Source organism: Crocuta crocuta, unplaced genomic scaffold (genome assembly GCF_008692635.1).
Source record: "Crocuta crocuta isolate KB4526 unplaced genomic scaffold, BGI_CrCroc_1.0 scaffold45, whole genome shotgun sequence".
NCBI classification, from domain to species: Eukaryota; Metazoa; Chordata; class Mammalia; order Carnivora; family Hyaenidae; genus Crocuta; species Crocuta crocuta.
Window position 1 is genome coordinate 3788350 of NW_027530544.1, and position 24808 is coordinate 3813157.

The following is a 24808-nucleotide window of genomic DNA, read 5'->3' on the forward strand; positions in this document are numbered from 1 at the left end:
GGGGGGGCCTGGGTGGCTCAGTCAGTTAAGCGACTGACTTCGGCTCAGGTCACGATCTCACAGTTCGTGGGTTTGAGTCCCATGTCAGGTTCTGTGCTGACAGCCAGCTCAGAGCCTGGAGCCTGCTTCAGATTCTGTCTCCCTCTCTCTCTGACCTTCCCCTGCACACACTCTCTCTTTGTCTCTCTCTCTCTCAGAAATAAATAAAACATTAAAAAAAATTTTTTAAATATGAATTGATTCAAATTTTCTTTCTTATCCCTCAGTAGAGTTTCAAAATTTTCTTCAGACTGCTCCCAGGCATTTTATCTTTTTAGTTATTATGAATGTATACCTTTGCTTACATGATTAGTCCTAATCCCTATTACATTTGTATAAAAAATTATTTGTGTATGTTAATTTTATAAGCAATTCCTTTACTGAATTCTCTTAATACTATCTATCAATACACAGACAAGCAGATGAACAGAACAGAAACATGCTCTCCAAAAACATGGAAATTCAGTATACAAGAAACGTGGCATTTCAAAATGTAAAAAAGAAATGCATCATTCAATAATTGGAATGGGGACAACTAGTTAGCCTGCTGGAAAAAAAAACAAAGTTAGATCTCTACATCTACTGTTTATAAACCAAATATATTTAACATAGATGAAGATTTTAAGCAAGGTAAACCATAAAAAAAAAAAAATAGAAAACCCATATAACTTTTTCAAGTACCATAAAATTCACTAAATCTAAAACTACCAATCTTAAGATACAAGACTATTTTATATGTTAACTAAGAAAGAAAATAATAATGTCAAATTATGACAAACCAGCAACTCATGCCATTTGGAGATGCTGACAACACAGAGGAAAAAGTGAGTCCTACAATCAATGATAAAGACCTTTTAAACTTTATACAGAAACCCCCCATGCCCAGCCATAAAGGAAAAAGATCACAAAATTAAATCATAAAAATTAACACTTCCATAAGACAAAATCAAAATCAGAAGTTAAAATAAATTCAGTGAAAATAATCTGCCTAACAAATGACTAGAGACTCAGCCCAGGACCAAAGAGATCACTGAAAATATACAGAAGAACCAATAATAATGGGAAAATGCTCAAATTCACTCATAATGAAATTTTGGAAAGCAACACTAAACAACAAAATACTGACAAAATATTAAGCAGTTTGACACTAGCCAGCATTGTCATTGAGCTAGAGATTCCCATTTTCCTAGACTACTGATACTAGGATAATCTTTTTAGGTAATTCATCCACCTAATTATTAAATGTACATGCTCTTCGGCCCAACAATTTTTCTCTTATGGATTTATACTACTTATGTTTGTTAAAATATATGCAAAGACATGCCCAAGAATATCCACCATATTACCATTTATTACAGCAAAATCACCTGAAACCCTAAAAAGTAAGTAATTATGGTATACCCAAATCTGGAATACTACACATAATGAAATGAGAAGAAGTGATATGCAAAAATGTAGAAATTAACAACAAAAAACATTTATTGCTAAACAATATGTATGGTGTGATCTCATTTGTGTAAAGACCATGTATACATATACATATAAATACAGAAAATGTCTGAAAGGATATACACATACATACACACACATACTACGGATGTAATACACACATTAACTGTGAAAAAGAACGAGGCAGACCTTTTTTTAAACCTTGTAACATTCTCTAATGCCTAAGTGTGTCTCTTCTTGTAATAAACCTGGATAAGAAAATGTTGATGGAGTGAGAAATGTGGAACATGACAATTACTAGAAAATTTGGGGGAAAAAATGAAATCTTAAAATCCAGTCACTGAAACTAGTATTTTTACATCCTTGATTGTAAAGAATACTCAAAACAAAATCTACAAGAATCTTCAGAATTTTTATAATCATTAACAACTGACATGAGAATATGTGCCACTGACAAATATGAAAATACCCTGAAAACTGTTAAATATTTAATTTTCTTTCACTTGAAGGATAAAGCACAGGCCTAACATATGTACCAACATAAGCCATCAAAAAAGGAGAGGATCATCTGTCTTCCTAAAATAAGGGAACTGGGGCCTAAAAAAGAAACATGCAAGTAATCTAGTTAAGTGAGAAAAGATAATGATCTACATCCTATAAAACTAATAACATTGGGGCGCCTGGGTGGCTCATGATCTCATGGTTCATGGGTTTGAGCCCCGCATAGGGCTCTCTGCTGACAGCTCAGAGCCTGAAGCCTGCCTCAGATTCTGCGTCTCCCTCTCTCTCTGACCCTCCCCTGTTCACACTGTATCTCTCTTTCTCAGAAATAAAGAAAACATTGAAAAAAAAAAAAAACCTAATAACATTCTTTTCAATGTGTAGACCTTCATTATCTATACATAGCAATACCATGCCATATATGTGTATGTATATATATATTCATACATATATTTGTCATGCTTATATGTAAGTAGATACAAAAGGAAAAATGATCATCCAGTAAACACAGAGTGTTAACCAACAGTTGTGATTAATGCCGTTCATACACAAGCACGTGGACATCTATCACAGGTAAAAATAAAGACTGAGTAAAACAGTGTTAGATTACCTCTATAAAATGTCAGGCAAATGCCCATCCCACCAGATCACTTGGCTGAATTTTCAAGCTCCCGATTCCTCCCCTCTATCCTATAAAAGTACAAAAATACAGGTTATCCCCCAAAAGAATCAGAATTAGACATATTCTTAAAGTCAGGTAAAATAATCATACCTAGATACGCTAAATCTAACAATATTCTTTCCATGGTAAATACTGTTGGATTAAATAGAATTAGTAGCAACTAATACTTAATGACCCATCAGTGATAAATGATATTCGAAGAAAATGACCAGAACCAAACTGGACTTTTTCAAACTTAATTTCTAGTTGAGGATTAAGATCTCTTTAAAATCAGGGCAATAATCCAAGATTATCTTAAACAATTTAAAATAAGAAAGTAAACACAAAATGTATTTCATTAAAATCTTACGTTGGTACTCTCCATTATTCAAAGAGTACTATTTCCTGACAAAAGCCCAAAATAACATTTCTCTCAGCTCAAAAATCTAACTACATTAATATTGCTTTTAAAAATACAAAAACATTAAGTATTTAAAATTTTCAAGGCAGGGCACCTGGGTGGCTCAATGGGCTAAGCATCTGACTCTTGATTTCTGCTCAGGTCATGATCTCACAGTTCCTGAGTTAAGCCCCGTATCAGGTTCTACACTGACAGTGTGGAACTTGCTTGGGATTCTCTCTCTCCCAACCCCACCTTTTTCTACCCCTACCCCACTCATGCTCACGCATGCGCTCTCTCCCTACCTCTCAAAACACATTTAAAATGTTTTTTCAGGGCAAAGGTATTTAATAGTGCTAATATGGTCCATACATATTTTTAAATGTTAAGTCAGATGCTTAACCGACTTCAGCTCAGGTCATGATCTCACAGTTTGTGAGTTCGAGCCCCATGTTGGGTTCTATGCTGACAGCTCAGAGCCTGGAACCTGTTTCAGATTCTGTGTCTCCCTCTCACTCTCTGCCCCTCCCCCACTCATGCTCACACACGCTGGCGCGCGCTCTCTCTCTCTCTCTCTCAAAAATAACATTAAAAATTAAACGTTACGCTATAATCAATCTTTTAACAGAGACTAACAAAGAAAAGTAATATCCTATGTTGGTACTGCATTAACACTGGACACATACAGTTTCCTTTATGTAAATGGGGTATTTTGTGCTGGCATATGAAAGAGAGGTAATGAAGATAATGAAGACTAAAAGTTGAAACTTTACTAGAAACAAAGAATAGGTCAAATTTAATTTTTTATTCAGAAATAACAAAGCATTTATTTAACAGCCCTAACACATTTTTAGGGCTCAATAAACTCTTGGAAATCAATAAAAGCTATAAGTGTAAAACCAAAACAAATAAAGAAACTTCAAATCTTGAGGAAATAACCAATATATTAATTCAAAATTGTTTACGTAATTTTATCAAGGGGTCATACACACTACAGCCTTCCTGATAATGTAGCATTTTCTAGTCCTCAGCCACTCAGTAGCTTTGTTGCTAAAATAATTACAAACCAAGAAATCTTTAAAAGATTTTTTTCTACTAAGCTCTTAATTGCCTGACCCAAAGTTTTGTTTCCAAGCACTCAGAAGAGCATATATGCCATCCTTCTCAATTATGTAAAGCCATTTTTGAATATGTATCTGCCATAAAACTATACTATTGTGGTGAACATTATTAAAAACAGGTAAAGTAGAGCAAAATATTTGCACTACACTGTTATTTATGGTCTTCACTATGCTCAACTTTTAGAATTTCTTTTTTTTTAAATTTAATATTTATTATTTATTTTTGAGAAGGAGACAGAGTGCAAGCGGGGTTGGGGCAAAGAGGGAGGGAGACACAGAATCCAAAGCAGGCTCCAGGCTCTGAGCTGTCAGCAGAGAGCCTGATGTGGGGCTAGGACTCACAAACTGCGAGATCATAGCCTGGGCTGAAGTCGGATGCTTAACGGATGGAGCCACCCAGGCGCCCTCAACTTTTAGAATCTCTAAAGCTTTAGGAACAGTGTAAAGTCTAGATACAGCAAAGTCTACGTAGAGTAAATAAACATGTCTTCTAATTATATATTTTAGTATTACATTATGAGTCTTTTTGAAAGTTGACTGGGTATATTTACCCCACAATCAAGAGAGTATTACATATGTCATCATGGAATATGGTAAAATCTACAGACTGGACAAATGTTTTTGAAATGTTAATATTCTGCTGAAAACATTTTCACAAAAAGCCTACTCATCTTCTTGCATCACTTTTTATTCAAAGCCCTAAATTAAGGCTATCATACATCAAAGAACATAACTAGACACGTTAAAAGAGAATGAAACAAAAATCAAAATAGTAAAGCAAAAATAAAAAAGGAACATGCCCTTCTTCCCCCCTACACACACAAAATATTATTACCTCAATGTCTAAACCTATAACGGAAATTTTAGTATAGCTTTCCCATTACAACATTTCTTCTACCATGGAAACACACAATTTCCCCTAACTCACTTGCCACAAAGTCTCGGTCTCTGGAACTCTAATTCATTTAGCATCATCTACCAATTTCACTTCTTCCAAGTCTCTATTCTTCCTTCTCCTCTCCCACTCCTCTCTACCAACAATGAGAAGAAAAGAAATCTACCAAGCTGGCAACTGAAGACCCTGTAAGTACAAAAAGAGAAGTATAAATATAAAGCTCCTTGAACAATCACCCAAAGACCAGTTACAATCCTCCTCTTTCAACCTGCTTCACTCCCTCACTTCAGGAGTTACAGTGAATACTCCTTCTTAGCAATTCCTATGGTTTAAGATTTCACTGGCTAAATATTCCCTAATAATATCACTTGTGCAGATACAAACAGTGAAATTAAGATTAAAAATGTTTTAAGGTAGCAGTATTGTATTTATGCTGTCAATAAAAATATTTTTAACCAATGACCGATGTTAAGAGATCCATATTAAACTGTGAACATGGACTTTTTAATTTCACATGGTATTAACTCTCACATTTATTTAATAATTAAGGCAATTTTCTACAAATACTAATTTTAATAACTATGGCACATTAAGAAAATAAATGTAATATTTTGCAGGACCATTATCTATTGTCCTTCCATTATTTAGTTTTGAAAGACTGGCAATATTCTAATATACATACCAGCAGATGGGCTGATTCATTAATTAAGCCAACATTTGTGTCATTAATTGAGCCAACATTCTGATCACCTGATATGCATGTACAACATGCTATCTAAGATTCCTAAGACATGCATAAAATGCCATGGTCTCTACCCACAGGAGTTCATAAGTTAGCAAAGATGCTAAGTACACACATAAAAAATGATGTTAATAATAGTAACATTATGTAATAAGGGCTATAACTGAAGTCTAAGCAATTTATTACATAAAAAAAATCGAAGCAGAGAGCACCCAGAAGCAGAGAGCACCCAATTCTTCCTCTGCTACCTTTTCAAGTGAAAAAGAAGTAACCTTTTAATGTTCACTTCACCTTTAAAGATGCAATAAATATATACTTCAAACTTTGCTCAGTAGTGTTCCTAGGACTTTGCAGGTATTAACTGACTTATCCAAACAAACCTATGAAATCGGTGCTATTACTACTCACATTTTATAAGAGAGAAAACCTGAAGGGTTAATAACTTACCAAAGTTACAAAACTAGGAGGTGGCAGAACCAAAGTCCTTATAATGGTCTGCAAGGCCCTCCACAATCCATTGTGCTATGCTCTCCTCACCACCACCACCATCACCACCACCTTTCAGACCTCATCTTCTATACTTTCCCTCTTGCTCCACTTAAGCTCAGTAAAAAGACTTTACTATCTCCCTATACCTTCTAGCATGCTACTATTTTAGGGCCTACTGTACTGGCTGTCCTAGGCCTGGTATACTTCCTCCCAGAGACACCCATAACTAAATCCTTTACCTACTTCCAGTCTTTGCTCAATCATCACCTTGTTAATGAGGCTTTTTCCTGCTATGCGATTTAAAACTGTAACCTGCCCCACATGCACTCTCACACCCAATGCCCCTCTTATCTGTTACACATTTTGTATAACAGCTGACACCTCTTAACATGCTAGGTAATCTACTTGTTTACGATGTGTATCATTTTTCTGCCCCCAACTATATAACATAAGCTCCACAAGGGCAGGAATTTTGTTTTGTTCACTGATCTTAAGTGCCTAAACCAATGTACTGCACATACCTGATATGTTTTGAATGATTATAAATAAAGTTGAACTCCAATGTAGAAATCAAGCTCCAGAAGCTTAAACACCACACAACACTGTCTCTCAATTATGGAATCACAGATAGCAAAACTGAAGCATCTAGAAAAGTCACATTAACTTACTGCAGCAGAGAATCTGGTATCAAAACCAGCTTACTGGGGTTTTGGCAACATTACCCTTCCGCCTAGAAATTTCCCTAAAAAGGCTTGGTGGTATTAACAATAAATTAGACAGTCAGCTTACTGAGGAGTCTACTATATACTTTGAGACACTGTATCAAATAGAAACTAATTCTGAGCAATGTAAAGAATAGTTTAATTTTAATTTCCAGCCTTCGTTTTTAAAAGACCGCTAATAATAATTAATTTCAAAAGTACTGTTAGAAAAGCTACAAAACTGCATGCACATTACAACAGACAGGAAGAAACTTCTTTAGTTCCTTCAAATTTTTCATGCCTCCCAGAGAAACCAAGGCAACTTCATTAAGTATTTTCAAAGTATCTTTATGTTGCTGACCCAGAGTACATTCATTCAGTCTACCAAATTATGTTTCAGCTGTCATCTTTGCCTAGAAAAGTCAGAATGCAAAAGATGACGTTTTATGAATGGTCAAAATTCAGATAAGAGAAGAAACCCCAACAAAAACTGTTAAGAATATAGATTTCGAAGACAATAAATAAAAATTGAAAAAAGTGGGGCACCTGGGTGGCTCAGTAGGTTGTGTCTCTGACTTTGGCTCAGGTCATGATCTCATGGTTTGTGAGTTTTGATCCTCCTCATCAGGCTCTGTGCTGACAGCTCAGAGCCTGGAGTCTGATATGGATTCTGAGTCTCCCCCTCTCTCTGCCATTTCCCTACTCACACCCTCTCCCTCTTTCAAAAATAAACGTTTTTAATTTTTTAATATGAATGAATGAATTAATGAACGAATGAATGAATGGAGATGCAAGCACCCGGGAGGTTCAGTCAGGTAAGTGTCCAACTCTTGATTTCGGCTCAGGTCGTGATGTCGTGGTTCATGGAATCTAGCCCCAAGTCAGGCTCCATGCTGAGCATCAGTTGTGGCTGCTTGGGATTCTCTCCCCTCTTTCTCTGCCCCTCCCCTGTGTGTGTGCATTAATGTGGACAAAGTCTCTCTCAAAATAAATAAACTCTTTATAAAATTAAAAGAACATAACCAAAACTTGGCTGTTTTATAAGTATTTCATTATATCATGTACCTTAATGTTACTTCCAAATACAACCAATGTAGAAAAGCCATTCATTTATAAAAACCATAGTTCTTGGTTAATTACCTCTTTTAAGGCCTCATTTTTATTTTTTTTTAATGTTTTATTTATTTCTAGGAGAGAGACAGCGTGAGCAGGGGAGGGTCAGAGAGAGAGGGAGACACAGAATTGGAAATAGGCTCCAAGCTCTGAGCTGGCTGTCAGCACAGAGCCTGACACGGGGCTTGAACCCACGAACCGCGAGATCATGACCTAAGCGAAAGTCGGACGCTTAACTGACTAAGCCACCCAGGCACCCCTAAGGCCTCATTTTTAAACAGAGAGGGAGGCAAGCCATAAAAGACTCTTGAATACAGAGAACAAACTGAGGGTTGCTGGAGGGATTCTGGGTGGGGAAATGGGCTAAATATGGATGATGGGCATTAGGGAGGGAACTTGGGACCTGGGATGAGCACTGGGTGTTGTAGGTAGGTGAAATATCACTAAATTCTACTCCTGAAATCATTGTTATACTATATGTTAACTTGGGATTTAAATTTAAAAAATAAAACAAAGCCTCATTTTTAGTTTCACTGAAATGTCTGCTTAAAAATTTTAACTACTGATGCTTTCATTAGCACTACCAAATAAAAAGGCTACCTCTTGCCCTTTAAATGTAATCAAGAAAAGGACAAAGCAATGAAAAGAATAATAGCACATATGGTTTAAGAATCTGAAACAAATAAATGCTTTAGCATTTTTAGCATATTTTAACTACATCATACTTTAAGGTTAATTAGTCAAGTTCTGGTTTTACAATAGTTCTAACTTTTGTGATTTATATAAATATAGCAATGACATTATGTGCTCTTTAATTTACACCAGCTGCTTTGAAAATTAAAGTTATTAGAACTCTGAATGATGGTCATCCAAGAGTATATTTTTCTTTTTTTTTAATTTTTTAAACATTTTAATTTATTATTGACAGACAGAGAGAGACAGAGCATGAGCATGGGAGGGGCAGAGAAAGGGGAAGACCTAGAATCCAAAGCAGGCTCCAAGCTCTGAGCTGTCAGCACAGAGCCCAACACGGGGCTCGAACTCACAAACTGCGAGATCATGACTTGAGCTGAAGTCGGATGCTTAACCAACTGAGCCACCAGGAGCCCCCCAACAGTATATTTTTCATGACCTAATCTATCCTAAGCAGAGATGACAGTCCAACAAATTCAACCACCCCAGAAATTACACTGACCAGGTCTTTATTTTCTTATTAAATTTTTTTAAATGTTTATTTATTTTTGAAAGAGAGACAGAGACAGAGTGAGAGATAGAGAATCCAGGGCAGGCTCCAGGCTCTCAGCTGTCACCACAGAGCCTGACACAGGACTCGAACTCACTAACCTTGAGATCATGACCTGGGCCAAAGTCGGACACTTTAACTGACTAAGCCACCCAGGTGTCCCCTGCCCAGGTCTTTCTAGAACCATTTTCCATTTCTACTCTCAACAAAAGTCAGGCCAAAATCTTATAAACTTTGCAATTAATATAGCTAATCCACTTAGTTCAGAATGAAAATCCTACAAAGGGGTAATCAAATTCTTAAAAGAAAACAGCCCAAAGTGAGTAAAATAAACCAATAAACTTAAAATTTTCACCGGTCCTTGACCTTTTCAAATCACCTAACCAGTAAACATTTAACAAACAAGAAACCAACTGTCCACCACAAACATTTTTATAAACTCCTTAAACTAAACTAACTTTTAAATCTAAATTGCATGTTGAGGGGAGACACCTCCCCAAAACTGACAAATGATCAAGCAACTATGTAATCTTTCCTTAATTTTACTAATACAAATTCATTTTTAAGATTAGGAAGCCACTAAACTCAAGGAAAAGCTGCTTTACTTTTACTTGTACATAAATCTTTACTGAATACACATTAATTTGTAAATAATGTTTTATACTGTGATGATCAAGATGACTCAGGCTATACAAGCATACTCTAATAAAGTACTTTATGGTATACAAAGTGCTTTCACTTGTCCCATTTCATCTGACCTCTTACAATTACTTAAGCAGGTATTAATATCTCTGAGGTTCATCAGGTTAAGTACCCAAGTTTACATAACACAGAAGTGTCAAAGATTTCAACCAGATCCTCTGCCTCCTAATAAATGTCTACTCTAACATAGCATCACAGGAAAGGTCCTTCCCAAGTTAAAATATACTTAATATTGTTACTCAATGTCATGGCAGTCAAAAAAATGTTTGAAGTATATTATCAATGAACATAAGATTTTAAATTAAAATCCTATCCACAAGGGAGCTTGGGTTGCTCGGTCAGTTAAGCATCCGACTTTCGCTCCTGTCATGATCTCATGGTTCATGAGTTCAAGAGCCTACGTGGGTCTCTGTGCTGACAGCTCAGAGCCTGGAACCGGCTTCAGATTCTGTGTCTCCCTCTCTCTGTGCCCCTCCCCCACTTGCACCATCTGTCTCTTTCAAAAATCAAAAAACATTTTAAAAAATTAAATAAAATAAAACACTATCTACAATAGTTACCATGTAAATAAACAGAAAATTAAATTCATCGGATATTTGTAACATAAAAATTATCCCACTCTAATAACTAAAAAAAAAACAAACCTAAAAAACTGTAAGAATACCCAATTAAAAATTAAAGTTAAAGGACACCTGGGTGGCTCAGTTGGTTGAGCGTCTGACTTCAGCTCGGTCATGAGCACGTGGTTTGTGGGTTCAGGCTCCACATCAGGAGCCCGCTTACTGCTCCTGCCCCTCCCCCGCTTGCGCTCCCTCTCAAAAATAAATATAAAAAAGTAAAGTTTATTTACATTTGATTTTTTAAAGTGTCATTGTGGACAAAAACATATTATTAAAGATATTATTACAAGTCAAAGACAGAACTGGAATTATTACTTCTCATATGAAATATAAAACGCTCATTTAATAACTTATAAATGGTCCACAAAAACCACATCTCTTTTGACAATTCTCATCTTATTCAATACCAGAGTCAATCATTCTTATCTCCTCTGTCTAGAATGCATGCCCAGAATTACACCAGGCACTAGACACATTGTAGAGGTAGGCCCCCAAATAAAACCAATGGTTTTTAATCTGATTAGGAAATTGAGATTTGCCATCAGTCATTCAGAGAATATCTCAAAAAGTGGCTGCAAAGAAGCCCAGTGATTTCTCCATAAATGAAGTTAAATATATTAAGTTTGAAAATTCATGAAATATGTCTGTGAGATTGTTTTTCTAAATAGGAGAAGTTGATGTAGCAAGTTAACGCATCACTTAGAAACGCAAGCTTCTACTAATGAAGAATGGACATTTTTTTATTTGTGCCAATTTAGTCTCAATTTAGAAAACCAGGGAATGTAACAGCAGGACATTTCATCTGCCCATTTCAATCCATGAGTCAGAAACAGATTACATTGGCTGCATAATATAAGATTTTCAGCATTGTTTAGAAAATATTTATTAATATTAAAATACTGTAATGTATCACTGGAATTACTAAATATCTTAAGTGTAAATAATTTATTAAATACTTTCTTGAAGAAAGCACTCAGAATTTATAACCTCATTTTAATTAACTACGTAACAAAATTCTGTTTATGTGACAGATGCCTAGTAAAATACCATGTATCTATTCCCTGCCACCCTCTTGAACTGGTTATGAATGACTTCCCAAAAACTTAGGTGTCTGATATACTGATTAACCGAAGCAAATATTTATATAGTGCTTAAAACCTGACAAAACACATATCCAGATACTGTTATTTTCAAAGTTGATATAACCTACTGTCTGGAGATGATGAAATTTCACAAAATTAAGGAACCTGAACTTCCAATCTAGATAAGATGGCACAGAGCTGTTTTCTCCTGCCCCTCCTCATTAAGTACAATTAGAAACCATGGAAATAACAAAAGAGACAACCAGACATAAATTCTGAAAATGTTAAGGCAGTGAACCAGTTTGGGACCACAAGACTGGAGAAACAAAAGAGCAGCAGGGTATTTTAGTCCCCACACCCAACAGAAAAAGGCAACCCAGGCTGCCATTTCCCGACCACCAACTTAGCAACAGAAGACAGACCAGGCAGTCACATTCCTCCCCCAAATTAAACTGGAGTCCCTCTGCAATATAAAGGGGAGATTAACTGGAAGCCCAGCCAACAACAAAACTGGGGTAAAAATTCTTCCTTACCCATTCGGCATGGGACTCCTGTTTTCCCCTCTAGAAATGCAGAGACAAGTAGGCAAAATGAGGGACCCAACCTCAGCAAGCAGCTAGTTTGGGGAAAGACTCTCCTCTCTCACCCAGAGACAGGGGGACCAGGAAGAATGACATACATGGGAGGAACAGTAGAAGGATCCCACCAAAATCATCTCCCATCTAGCTATAACCAGAAGCCCAGTATAGGGAAAAACCTTTTGCTCCGTCAGGCACCACCAGCAAGGGCTAGTGGCAACCCAGCAGATCAGATCTATTAAGGTAACCACAAAGGCTCTGAAAATTAAACTGCCACTGGAAACACAGCCTATAAAAGTGGGCCAAGATCTGTACTCTAAACCTAGAGGGTGACTGTCCACTAAAATAAAAAAATATAAATAGGGCCTAGAGCTTCCTACCTAAAAGATAAAACAGAAATGACTCAAGGAGTCACAACTGAGAAAAGATAATCAACTAAGGCCAAAGCAGTGATGAATCAGACAATGGAATTCTTTGACAAATTATTGTTTATTTAAAAAACAATAAAAATGTTTCAGCAATTATAAATTTCCCCAAAAACAAGTGAGAAAATGGAAAATCTCAGCAAAGACAAGAATTTATTTTTTTAAAAGCAAAATTACAGAACTAAAAAATATAGTAATTGAAAAATTCTGAACTCACTGCATAAACTCAATACAAACAGAGATGATAAGGAAGAGAATCACTGAAAGTGAGTACAGAAAAACAGAACTCACCCAATCTGAATAAAAGAGAGAAAACAGGGAAAAAAACGAACAGTCTTGGGGAACTGCAGGCCAGTAACATACGATCCAGCATTCTTATCATTGGAGCCCCAGAAAGAAGAGAGGGGCTGAAACAGTATTTGAAGAAACAATGGCTGAATTCAAATGTGGGAAATACAAACTTACAGATCCAAAAAACTGAGCAAACCCAAGACAGAACACAAAGAACTGTACACCAAGACACTTCATAATTAAATGTTCAAAATTAAAAACAAAGAAAAAACTTTGAAGGCACAAACCTTCAAAGAAACCACGTATTACTTATAATGGAACAACAATTTAAATGACACCAGATCTCTCATCTGAAACCATGGTGGCCAAGAAGTGGCACAGCACATTTTGAACACTAGAAAAATAAAGAACTGCCAACCAAGAATTCTATATCCAGTGAAACTACTCTTCAGGAAGTATGAAACATCCATTTAACAATTAATCCATCTGAACTGCTGCAACAAAATACTACAGAATAGATGCCTTATAAACAACAAAAATTTACTTCTCACAGTTCTGGAGGCTAGAAGTCCAAGATCAGGATGTCAATATGGTTGGGTGAGGACTCTCTTCCAGGTAAAAGACTCCTCTTTGTATCCCACAAGACAGAAAAGGCCAAGGGAGCTCCTCTGGCTTCTTTCAATCCCATTCATGAGGGCTCCTCCCTCATGACCTAATCACCTCCCAAAGGCCCCAACTCCTAATAGGATTTCAACATTTGAATTTTAGGGAAATACATTCAGACCACAGCAAGGAACAAAGGGGGCATTTTTAAAAAGCATTCCCAAAAGAAGAAAAACTAAAAGAATGTGTCATAAAGACTAGCTGAAGAAAATGTTTCAAACAACAGGAAGAAATACGGGTATACACAACAGATTATCTTTTCCATCATTAGCTTTATAAATCTTACTTGATGACTGAAAACAAAAATTACAACACCATTTCATACCCCAAGACAATTATATTTAAAAGTTGAAAAAGTAGGGGGCACCTGAGTGGATTGCTTGGTTAAGTATCTGGGTTTGGCTCAGATCATGATCTCATGGTCTGTGGGTTGGAGCCATGTCAGGCTCTGTGCTGACAGCTCAGAGCCTGGAGCCTGCTTCAGATTCTGTGCCTCCCTCTCTCTCTGCCTCTCCTCTGTTCTCCCTCTCTCTCTCTCACAAAAATAAACATTAAAAAAAGTAATAATAATAAATAAATAAAAGTTGGGAAGGTAAAGGGTAGAACTGAAGTGAAATTTATGCACTTCAGTTGAAGCTGTAAAATGTGGATACTAGCAGACTGTTATAAACCACATATGATACTGTATTAACTACAACAACCACTGCAGAAACTACACAAAGGCAAACTCCAAAACATTATAAATAGATCTTCTACAAACTATACAAGGCGGAATCCTAAGAAATGTTCCAGTAATCTGCAGGAGGGCAAGGAAAAAGAAGCAAAAACCAAAAGCCAGAGAAAATAAGCAAAAAAAAAAAAAAAAAAAGTAAAATAGCAGATATAATAAGGACTGATGGATCAATAACTACCTTAAATGCAGATAGTCTAAATAAATCAACCAAAGACAGACTGGCAGAGCAGATTTTTTTTTAAATGGTCCAATGTATGCTGCTATCAAGAAATCTGGTAGCATACGTTGAAAAGAAAAGAATGCTGAAGTTATAGCAATACAGTTTTTTCGAAAAGCAGAGTAGCTATATTAGTAACACATTCAACCAACAGAATCAAATTGATATATAGCTGATCCTTGAACAACTCCCTCACACAAAAATCCATGTATGACTTGACTCCCCAAAATCCTAACTCCTTTTTTTTAATGTTTTTATTTATTTCTGAGAGAGAGAGAGACTGTGAGCAGGGGAGGGTCAGAGAGAGAGGGAGACACAGAATCTAAAACAGGCTCCAGGCAGAGCTGGCTGTCAGCACAGAGCCCAACGCGGGGCTCGAACCCACCAACCCTGAGATCGTGACCTGAGCCGACGTTGGACGCTTAACCAACTAAGCCACCCAGGTGCCCCCAAAAACTTAACTCCTAATAGCCTACTATTGACCAGAAGCCTTACATATAATATAAACAATCCATTAACATAGATCTTATATATTACATCATATACTGTATTCTAGATAAAAGAAAATGTTCCTGAGAAAATAAGGAAAACACTTTTACAGTCCTATACTGTAAAAAATCCAAGTATAAGTAGACCAGTGCATTCAAACCTGTGTTGTTCAAAGGTCAACTGTATACAGAATACTAGACCCAATGATAGCAGAACACACATTTCTTTTCAAGCACCCATGGAACATTCACCAAGATCCTATCCTGAGCCACAAAACAAACCTGAACAAATTTATAAGAATTAAAATAACGTAGAGTGCATTCTCTGACCATAACAGTCCTCAACTAGAAATCAGTAACAGAAAGACAAAAACAAAACATAGAAACAACAGGAAAAGACAACACACTTCTAAAAAATGCATGGGTCAAGGTGGAAATTTAAAAGAAAACCTTAAAATACAGATACATAAAAATGAATGAAAAAAAAACACAACATGCCAAAATTTGTGAGATGCAACTAAAGCAATACTTAAAAGGAAATTTATAGCACTTAAATGCTTACAACAGAAATGAAGAAAGATCTCAGGGATGCCCAGGTGGCTCAGTTGGTTGAGTGTCCAACTCAGTTTCAGCTCAGATCGTGATCTCACTCTCATGGAGCCTGCTTGAGATTCTCTTTCTCCCTCTCTCTCTGCCCCTCCCCTATATACCCTTGCACAAGCTCTCTCTCTCTCTCAAAAAAAATAAATATATAAAAAATAAAATAAAAATAAAATAAAGATCTCAACTCAATAACCTAATTACCTAGCACAGGAAACTTTAAAAAAAAGAGCAAAATATATATAAACCCAAAGCAAGCAGTAAGAATGAAACAACAAAGAACAAATGAATGAAACTGAAAACAGGAAAAGAGAAAAAAATCAATGAAGCAAAAATTTTCTAAATAACAGGACTAACACAAATAAAAGAGAAGACACAAATCACTAACATAATCATTTAAGATTGGATATCACTACAGAACCTGCACCAACTAAAAATACAGTAAGAGAATACTATAAAACAACTTTACATTCTTAAATTTAACAAAAGAAATTTCTCAATTTCTCAAAATTACACTACCTAAACTAAACCAAGATGAAATAATCTAAATAGTTATATAACCATCCAAGAAAAATGAATTCTTAATTTAAAAGCTCCCAAAAAAGCCTCTAAGCTCAGCTTCACTGGGAAGTTCTACCAAAAAATTTAATAAAGAATTAAATGCCAGTTGGTCACAAACTCTTCCCAAAAATAGATGAGGGGACATTTCTCACTTTATCTTGTAAGGTCAGTATCACTGATACCAAAACAAAATAAAGATGTCACAGGCAAAGAAAATGGGGGGGGCGGGGGGGCGGCGCATGGTTGGCTCAGTTGACCATCTAGCTTTTGATTTTGGCTCAGGTCACAATCAAGCCCCACGTAGGGCTCTGTGCTGACAGCTTGGGATCCTCTCTCTGCCTCTCTCTGTCCCTCCCCAACTTGTGCACGTGTGTGCTCTCTCTCTCTCTCAAAATAAACATTAAATTTTAAAAAAGAAAATGACTAGCCATTATCTCTGATGATTATAGACATTGAAATCCTCAAATACTAGCAAACCTAATTCGCTAACATAGAAAAATGAATATACACGATAACCAAGTAGACTTATCTCAGAAACGCAAAATTTGTTTAACATCTGAAAATCAAGTAAATACACCCTACCAACAGAATAGAAGACAAAAACCTTTATTTTTTTGTAGATCATCTCAGCAGATGCAGAAAAACATATGACAAAATCCAACACCCTTAAATAACAACACACAAGAAATTAGGAACAGAAGAGAATCTCCTCAACCCAATAAAGGCCATCTACAAAAATTCTAACATTATACTTAATGATGAAATATTGAATGCTTTCCCCCATAACCAGAAACAAAAGAGGTCTATTCTCACTACTTTGATTCAACACTGTACTAGACATTCTAACAAAGAAAATTAGGCAAGAAAATTAAAAAGCATTCACACTGGAAAGGAAGCAGTAAACTGCGCTATTTACAGATGGCATCCTATATTCATAAAACCGTAAAGAATACACTAAAAAACTACAAAAGTAAGTTAGTTCAGCAAGGTTGCACAGTACAAGAATATGCAAAAATCAACGGTATACTAGTAGTGAACAACAAAATAATAAAATTAAGAAAGTAATGTCACTTATAATAGTATCAAAAAGAATTGGGGCGCCTGGGTGGCTCAGTCGGTTAAGCATCCGACTTCGACTCAGGTCACGATCTCCTGGTTCGTGGGTTCGGGCCCCATGTCGGGCTCTGTGCTGACAGCTAGCTCAGAGCCTGGAGCATGTTTCAGATTCTGTGTCTCCCTCTCTCTCTGACCCTCCCGTGCTTACACTGTCTCTCTCTCAGAAATAAATAAAACACTAAAAATTTTTTTAAAAAATAAAAAATAAAGTACTTAAGAATAAACTTAACCCTAGGAGGCAAAAGACTTGTACACTGAAAAATACAAAACACTGATGAAAAAAATGAAAACACAAATAAAAAGAAAGACATCCCATATCCATGGATTATTAAAATGTCCATATTACCCAAAGTGATTTACAGATTCAATGCAATCCCTTCCAAAATCCCAATAGTGTTTTTACAGAAATAGGGGAGAAAAATCCTAAAATTCATATGGAAACACAAAGAACCCCAAATAGACAAATATCTTAGAAGAACAAAGCTGGAGATGTCACATTTCCTAATTTCAAAACATAGTACAAAGCTACAATAACGAAAAATAGTATTAGCATAAAGACAGACATACAGACCAATGGAAGGAAACAGAGCCCAGAATAAACACATACATAAACAGATGACTGATTTTCAACAAAGGTACCAAGAATACAAAATGGGGAAAGGATAGCCTGTTCAACAAATGGTTTCAGGAAAACTGGATATCCACACACAAAAAGAATGAAACTGGACCCTCATACTATACACAAAAAGTCAATTCAAAATGGATTAAAGACTTGAATATGGGGTCTAAAACTATAAAACTCCTAAAAAAAAAATAAATAAATAAACACAAGGGGGAAAAGTTCATCATAGTGGTCCTGGCAATGATTTCTTGAATATGACTCAGCAATTCTACTCCTAGGTATATACCCAAGAGAAATGAAAACAAATGTTCACATAAAAACTTGCACATGAATGTTCATAGCAACCTTATTCGTAATATGTAAAAAGTGGAAGCAACCCAAATGTCAGTCAACTGATGGATTAAAAAAATGTGATATATCTATCCAATAGAATACTATTCAGCAATAAGCAGAATGAACTGACACACGCTAAATCACGTAACATTATGCCACATGAAAGAAGCCAAACATAAAAGACCACCTACTGTATGATTCCATTAACCTGAAATGTTCAGAACAGATAAATCCATAGACACAGAAAGTAAATTAGTTGTTGCCAATGTCCAGGACAAAGGGGGAAAGAGGGCTGACTGTTAATGGACAGAGTTTCTTTCTAGGGCGATGAAAATGTTCTAAAATTGATTATGCTAATGGCTGCACAACTGTTTGAATACACTAAAAACAACTGAATTATATACTTTCAATGAATAAATTATACAGTACATAAAATTATAGCTGTTTAAGGAAAACTATATGCCTAGAATTTGCTTCAAAAAATACAAAAGATCTAAATAAATGATGAGACATTTGTAGTCATGGATTGAAAATCTCTGTATAAGGGCACCTGGGTGGCTCAGTCGGTTAAGTGTCCGACTTCAGTTCAGGTCATGATCTCACAGCTAGTGGGTTCAAGCCCTGCATCAGGCTCTGGGCTGACAGCTCCAAGCCTGGAGTGTGCTTTGGATTCTGTGTGTGTGTGTGTGTGTGTGTGTGTGTGTGTGTGTGTGTCTCNCTTTCAAAAATGAATGTTAAAAAAAAACTTACAAAAAAAAGAAAATCTCTGTATAATAAAGGAATTCTCGCCAAACTGATTTATAGTTTTATTCAATTCCTACCAAAATCCTAGCAATACTCTTTTTGGTATACATAAACAAGATTCTTTTAAAACTTCTATGAAAAGGCAAAGACACTACAAAAGCTAAAACAATGTTGACAAAGGGGAAGGAATCATCTACTTGACCTTAACACCTACTATACAGTTACATTAATCAAGACAAGGTAGACTGACAAAAGGGATAGACACTTAGATCAATGCAACACAGAACACAAAATCAAACCAACACAAATATGCCCAACAGATAATATAATTCAGTGGAGGAAAGACAGTCTTTCCAACAAATAGTACTGGAAAAACTGGACATCCATCCATAGGCAAAAAAAAGTCTTGACCTAAACCTCAGGACTTTATATAAAAAAATTAACTCAAAGGGGTCATGAATTTAATGTAATACAGAACTACAGAAGAAAACACAGGAGACATCCTTCAGGACTAAAGGATCCCTTGATTTGGCACCAAAGCATGATCAGTAAAAGAGACTTCATCAAAACTGAAAACATCTCCCCTGTGAAAGAACTTGTGAAGAAAATGAAAAGATAAGCTGTGGACTGAGAAAATGTTTGCAAACGATGTTTGACAAATTCTTATCTGGAATATATAAAGAACTCTCAAAACTTAACAACAAAAATATACATATATTCAGATGAGAAAATAAGCAAAAGGCATAAACAGACAGCCAACATACATATAAAGACATTCAATTCATCAGCCATAAGGGAAATGTAAATTAAAACTACAATAAAATATCACTATTTTATTTTTTATCACAGCTGAAATAAAAAATAATAATAACAAACGCTGCCAAGCATGTAGAACAAGTAGACCTCTTTCTCATACACTGTAAAATGGTACAGTCACTCTGGAAAAAGTTTGGAATTTTCTTACAAAGCTAAACTTGTGTGGAGCGCCTGCGTGGCTCAATCAGTTGAGCGTCGGACTTGGGCTCAGGTCACGCTCTCACAGTCTGTGAGTTCGAGCCCCACTCTGGGCTCTGTGCTGATAACTCAGAGCCTAGAGCCTGCTTTGGATTCTGTGTCTCCCTCTCTCTCTGACTCCCCACTGCTCGCGCTCTCTCTCTCTCTCTCTCTCTCAAACGTAAACATTTAAAAAAAAAAAAAAACAACTAAACTAAACTTACCCTTGCCATACAACCTAAAAAGCTCACTCTTGGACATTTATCTCAGATAACTGTACACAAATTGCTATACATGAATTTTCATAATCACTTTATTTGTTAATAGCAAAATACTGAATATACCCAAAGGTCTTCAACACATGAATTTTGGTTCAAGAAAGTATGTTATTAATTCAACATTTTTGAAATGACAAAACTACAGGGATGGAAAATAAGACTGCCAAGAGACAGGGAGGGGTTTTGGGGCGGAATGCAAATACAAAGAGGGGTGGATGGAACTGATGATGGAACAGTTCTGTGTCTTCATTGTGGTAGTAGTCATATGAACTTACTATGTATGGGAGAAAACTACAAAGAACCATACACACACACACACACACAAATGAATTCAGGTTTAAAAAAAAATGGTGCAGAGTATTTGTCAGTTTAGTTAAGAGTAACGCACCAATGTCAATTTCCTGGTTTTGACATTACTAGAGCTTTTATAAGATTTGTCACCACTGGGAGAAGCTGGGTAAAGGGTATATAAGACTCTGTACTAATTTTGCAACTTCCTATGAGTCTATAATTATTTCAAAATAAAGTTTCTTTAAAAAATAATATGAAGGGGGAAAATGGGGTAGAAGTACAGATGAAACAAGAATAGCCATAATTGCTAACTACTGAAGCTATGGCACAGGTATATGGAGGTTCATAATACTATTGATTACTTATTTAAATTTTTCCATAATAAAAAGTTAATGAAAATATAAGACCATATATCAAAATATTAACAGCAGCTTCTCTAGTTGATTTTTTTGCTAATATGAGTTGTAATTTTTTTCTATATATTTTTTACTTAAAACATTTAAAGAAATCTTTGCTCATACGATCCTCTGTCTTCATTTGTTTTACTCATTTACAAAAAAGTAACACTACCGAAAAAAAATTTTTTTCTTAAGTTTATTTATTTTGAGAGAGAGATTGGAGGTGGGGGGCAGAGAGAGAGGGAGAGAGAAAGTGAATCCCAGACAGACTCTGCATTGTGAGCAGAGCTCCAGGCAGGGCTTGAACTCACAAACCATGAGATCATGACCTTTGCGCAGTCAGAAACTTAACCAACTGAGCCACCTGGGCATCCCTCCACTGAAAAAAATTTTAAACATAAAAAGAACTTCTTCCTCTGACAATAATACACTACTTAACTTGAAAATATTTCTTTCATCTTGGGTGCCTGGGTGAGCTCAAGCCCCGCATCCAGTGAGCCTCACTTATCTCTCTCTGCCCCTCATTCACTTGTGCCTTCTCTCTCTCAAAAAAAAAGAAAGAAAAAAAAATATTTCATCTAAATACCCAAATTTATTTCACCCAATTACAGCTCACATGAAAGTTCCAATATCTTTTTCTAAAATTAAACCAAAAGAATCTTGCTAAAATGGATTTACAATTAGCACAATAACTTACCACTATGGTGATCTTCACACAATTCTGCAAAACAGTTCAAGACATCCAAAGGTGTCTGAACAATTCCAGTTGGGATTGTATTTCCAATGTTGCCTAAGGTATCATAATTAACTTTGTTTTGTTTTAAAATTATATGTGGTCTTTTTCAATTTTGCATACACTTTTTAAAAAAGCAGATGCTGAAAAGTTTACAACTGTTACAAAACCATGCTGACGAATTTAACAAACACATGAATCTGAAAAAGCTAACAATAATTCACTAAATACGTATATTCCCATGATACAACGGTTTAAATCAATTTTTTAAATGTATTTGTATATACCAAGCAAAAATTATCAATACTGTTTCCCTTAGTAATTAAAATTAATTTTAATTAAGGTAAATTACAACAGAAAAAAGAGACCTAGGCTCTGCATTATCTGTGAGAACCTGGAAGTCACAATCTCTTTGAAACTCTACTATCTACATACAAAAAGAGTAAATAAACTTGTTAATTTTGCAGCTCCAAGATCCCATGTATTAATGATCTAACATATACTTCATAACCTTTGACCCATGATCATTCATTCTAATGACAACTTTGGAAAAAGATTCATAATGATATGATACAGAGATGTCAATTACATTATAATAATAACTTTTATAGATTTAAATTATTTGGGAGAATGTTATTCTCAATATATGGGGTCAGGGTTTCTCTACATCAACACTACTGACATTCTGCACTGGATAATTCTTTGTTGTAGGGCTATCATGTGCACTGTAGGATGTTTAGCATTACCCACTAAATACCAATAGAATCCCCCAGCATGGCAACCAAAAATTTTTCCAGACATTGCCAAAATCACTTCTGATGGAAAACTAGTGCATTAGATTAAAAAATGTCTAGGTTTTTTGGAGATGGGAAGGAGGAAGAATGTTTTTGTTTTTGTGATTTAAAGGCATAAGAAAAGTTAAGAATGAACAAAACAAAAAAGTTCAATTGCAACTCATATACTGTGAAAAGAAAAGGTACTCTTTAAAAAAAAGCGGGGCGGGGGGGGGGAGGGCACCTGGGGGGCTCAGCTGGCTGAGTGCCGACTTCAGCTCAGGTCAAGATCTCACAGTTCATGAGTTCGAGCCCCGCGTTGGGCTCTGTGCTGACAGCCAGCTCAGAGCCTGGAGCCTGCTTCAGATTCTGTGTCTCCCTCTCTCTCTGACCCTCCCCTGCTCACGCTGTCTTTCTGTCTGTCTCTCTCTCAGAAATAAATAAAACATTTTTTTAAAAAAAGGAAAAGAAAAGGTACTATTTTCTGTGAGGCCTACTGAAACACATGTTAACCAAATATTATCATGTGTAGCTAATGTAATAGCAGTGAAAATAAGAGTATATAAAGCTGAGGAGAAAAATCCACAGGATTCCATTTGTACCTTTTTAAGCATCTTCAATAATAAAAGCCAAGTTTTTAACTCAGAGATTAATGAAGTTACTATAATGCCTCTTCTCCCCAGCATTTGTGAGAAGGCTAGATTCTCAAGTTACCTGCTATTTTCTAACCAAGGAGAATACTCACATGAAAAATACAACTACCCACAGTTAATTACAATAAGCATCTATGTATTTTAATCAAGTGTAAATGTGCTACAAATGCCATGAAAGTAACACTGAGGAATATCCTAAAGTTCCTTATATATTCAAAGAAAAGCCAAAGGCATGTGGAGAAACTACACTTAAATGTTACAACAGAAAATTAAACCTTCACCCATTCACTTTTTGGCCCTTTAATACTTACTACAAAATCAACTCAGCCATATTTTCCACCAAACAGAAAAATACCCAGTTTCCTTAGTCTATTCTTGGATAGGTCACCAGACTGGGAATAAGAGACCCAGAGTCTATTCCCAGTTGCAAAACAGACTGGTAATCTCAAGCAAATTATTCACTCAGGTTAAGGTTCTACACCCGTATCATGCTGACAATACTAAAAATCTGCCCAGAAACAAGCACTGAGAAACCCAGAACTTCCTCCTGCACCCAAAGGACAACTGCAAACGTATTTTTAGACATATTAAATCTAAAAATCTGAATAGGATTTTATTTATAGCAACATTTAACATAGTTGAAATTTCAAAACTGTGTGGTGCCTCTACTTTTGCCCCTTATAAAAATAAGAAATGCTTTTTAAAAATCACACCATGCCCAATTTTGCAAAACTCTACATACAAACTACACAATCATAATTATGTAAAACAAAACAAAACAAAAAGCTGTTTTTAACTCCAGCTCTTGGGAAGGGCTTTAACGTTTGCATTTCCTAACTTTATCTAGCTTTTAGTCCCGTACACAGACCTCTTTCCTGGCACTGCAAAAAGTGCTTCACAAAATCTGGAGAGCAAAAGTTTGCCCCATAGCCTCATTATGGAGAGGACTTAGGACTGTTCTTAGCACTACACATGCAGGTTTTACTAGCACAACCAATATACGGATCCTGACGTACATTTTTGATCTTGATACCGAGTAAAAAAAACTATTCATCTAGTAGACCAAATTACCCAGCTGACCTTATGGCACACCGTAAGACGGTAAACACAACCCAGTCCAAAGGAAGATTTGAAAAAAAAAGAAAAGGGGGGGGAGGCTGTCAGTTAGCATTCGGCGGTCCCCGCTGACAGTCAGACACTTGTTGGCCGCCAAGAAGCCACTCACTAAGTTCGCCATCTCGCTGTGCCGCGGGCCCCGACCCGGAAGACGGGCGTCTGGGAGGCCCCGCCGCTCGCCGAGGCACGCCGGCAGGCAAAGCCCCGGCTTCTCGGCGCTCCGCCGCCGCCTCCCTGCACACGAGCGCACTCACGCACGCGCGCGCGCGCACACTCACACGTACACACACAACAAAAGGAAGGCTTGCGAGCCGCGTGCGGAGGTCCGCTGGGGGCGCTCCAGAAAGCTCCTCCTCCCGGCCCCCACCGCACAGCCCGCGCGGCCTGCTCACTTACTGAAGCGCCCTGGGAGAGGCCCGAGTGTGCGGAGAGGCGCGCCGGCTG

The 24808-nt window shown here is 36.4% G+C and overlaps 1 protein-coding gene across 4 annotated transcripts in view; it reads right to left on the reverse strand.

The window, feature by feature from the left end:
- ZNF148 (zinc finger protein 148) overlaps window positions 1-24808 on the reverse strand; it is a 131324-nt gene that overhangs the window by 92105 nt on the left and 14411 nt on the right. The window contains exons 2-3 of one of the 4 annotated variants that reach the window (XM_077767632.1): window positions 5100-5252; window positions 2600-2679 (exon numbers count right to left, since the gene is read on the reverse strand). The exons of 1 other annotated variant lie outside the window; for it this stretch is intronic. The gene's annotated coding sequence lies outside the window, so the exon portion shown is untranslated. Of the gene's footprint in view, window positions 1-2599; window positions 2680-5099; window positions 5253-24473; window positions 24516-24808 lie in introns of those variants that run through there. 2 more of the 4 variants (XM_077767634.1, XM_077767633.1) reach the window with 2 other exon arrangements.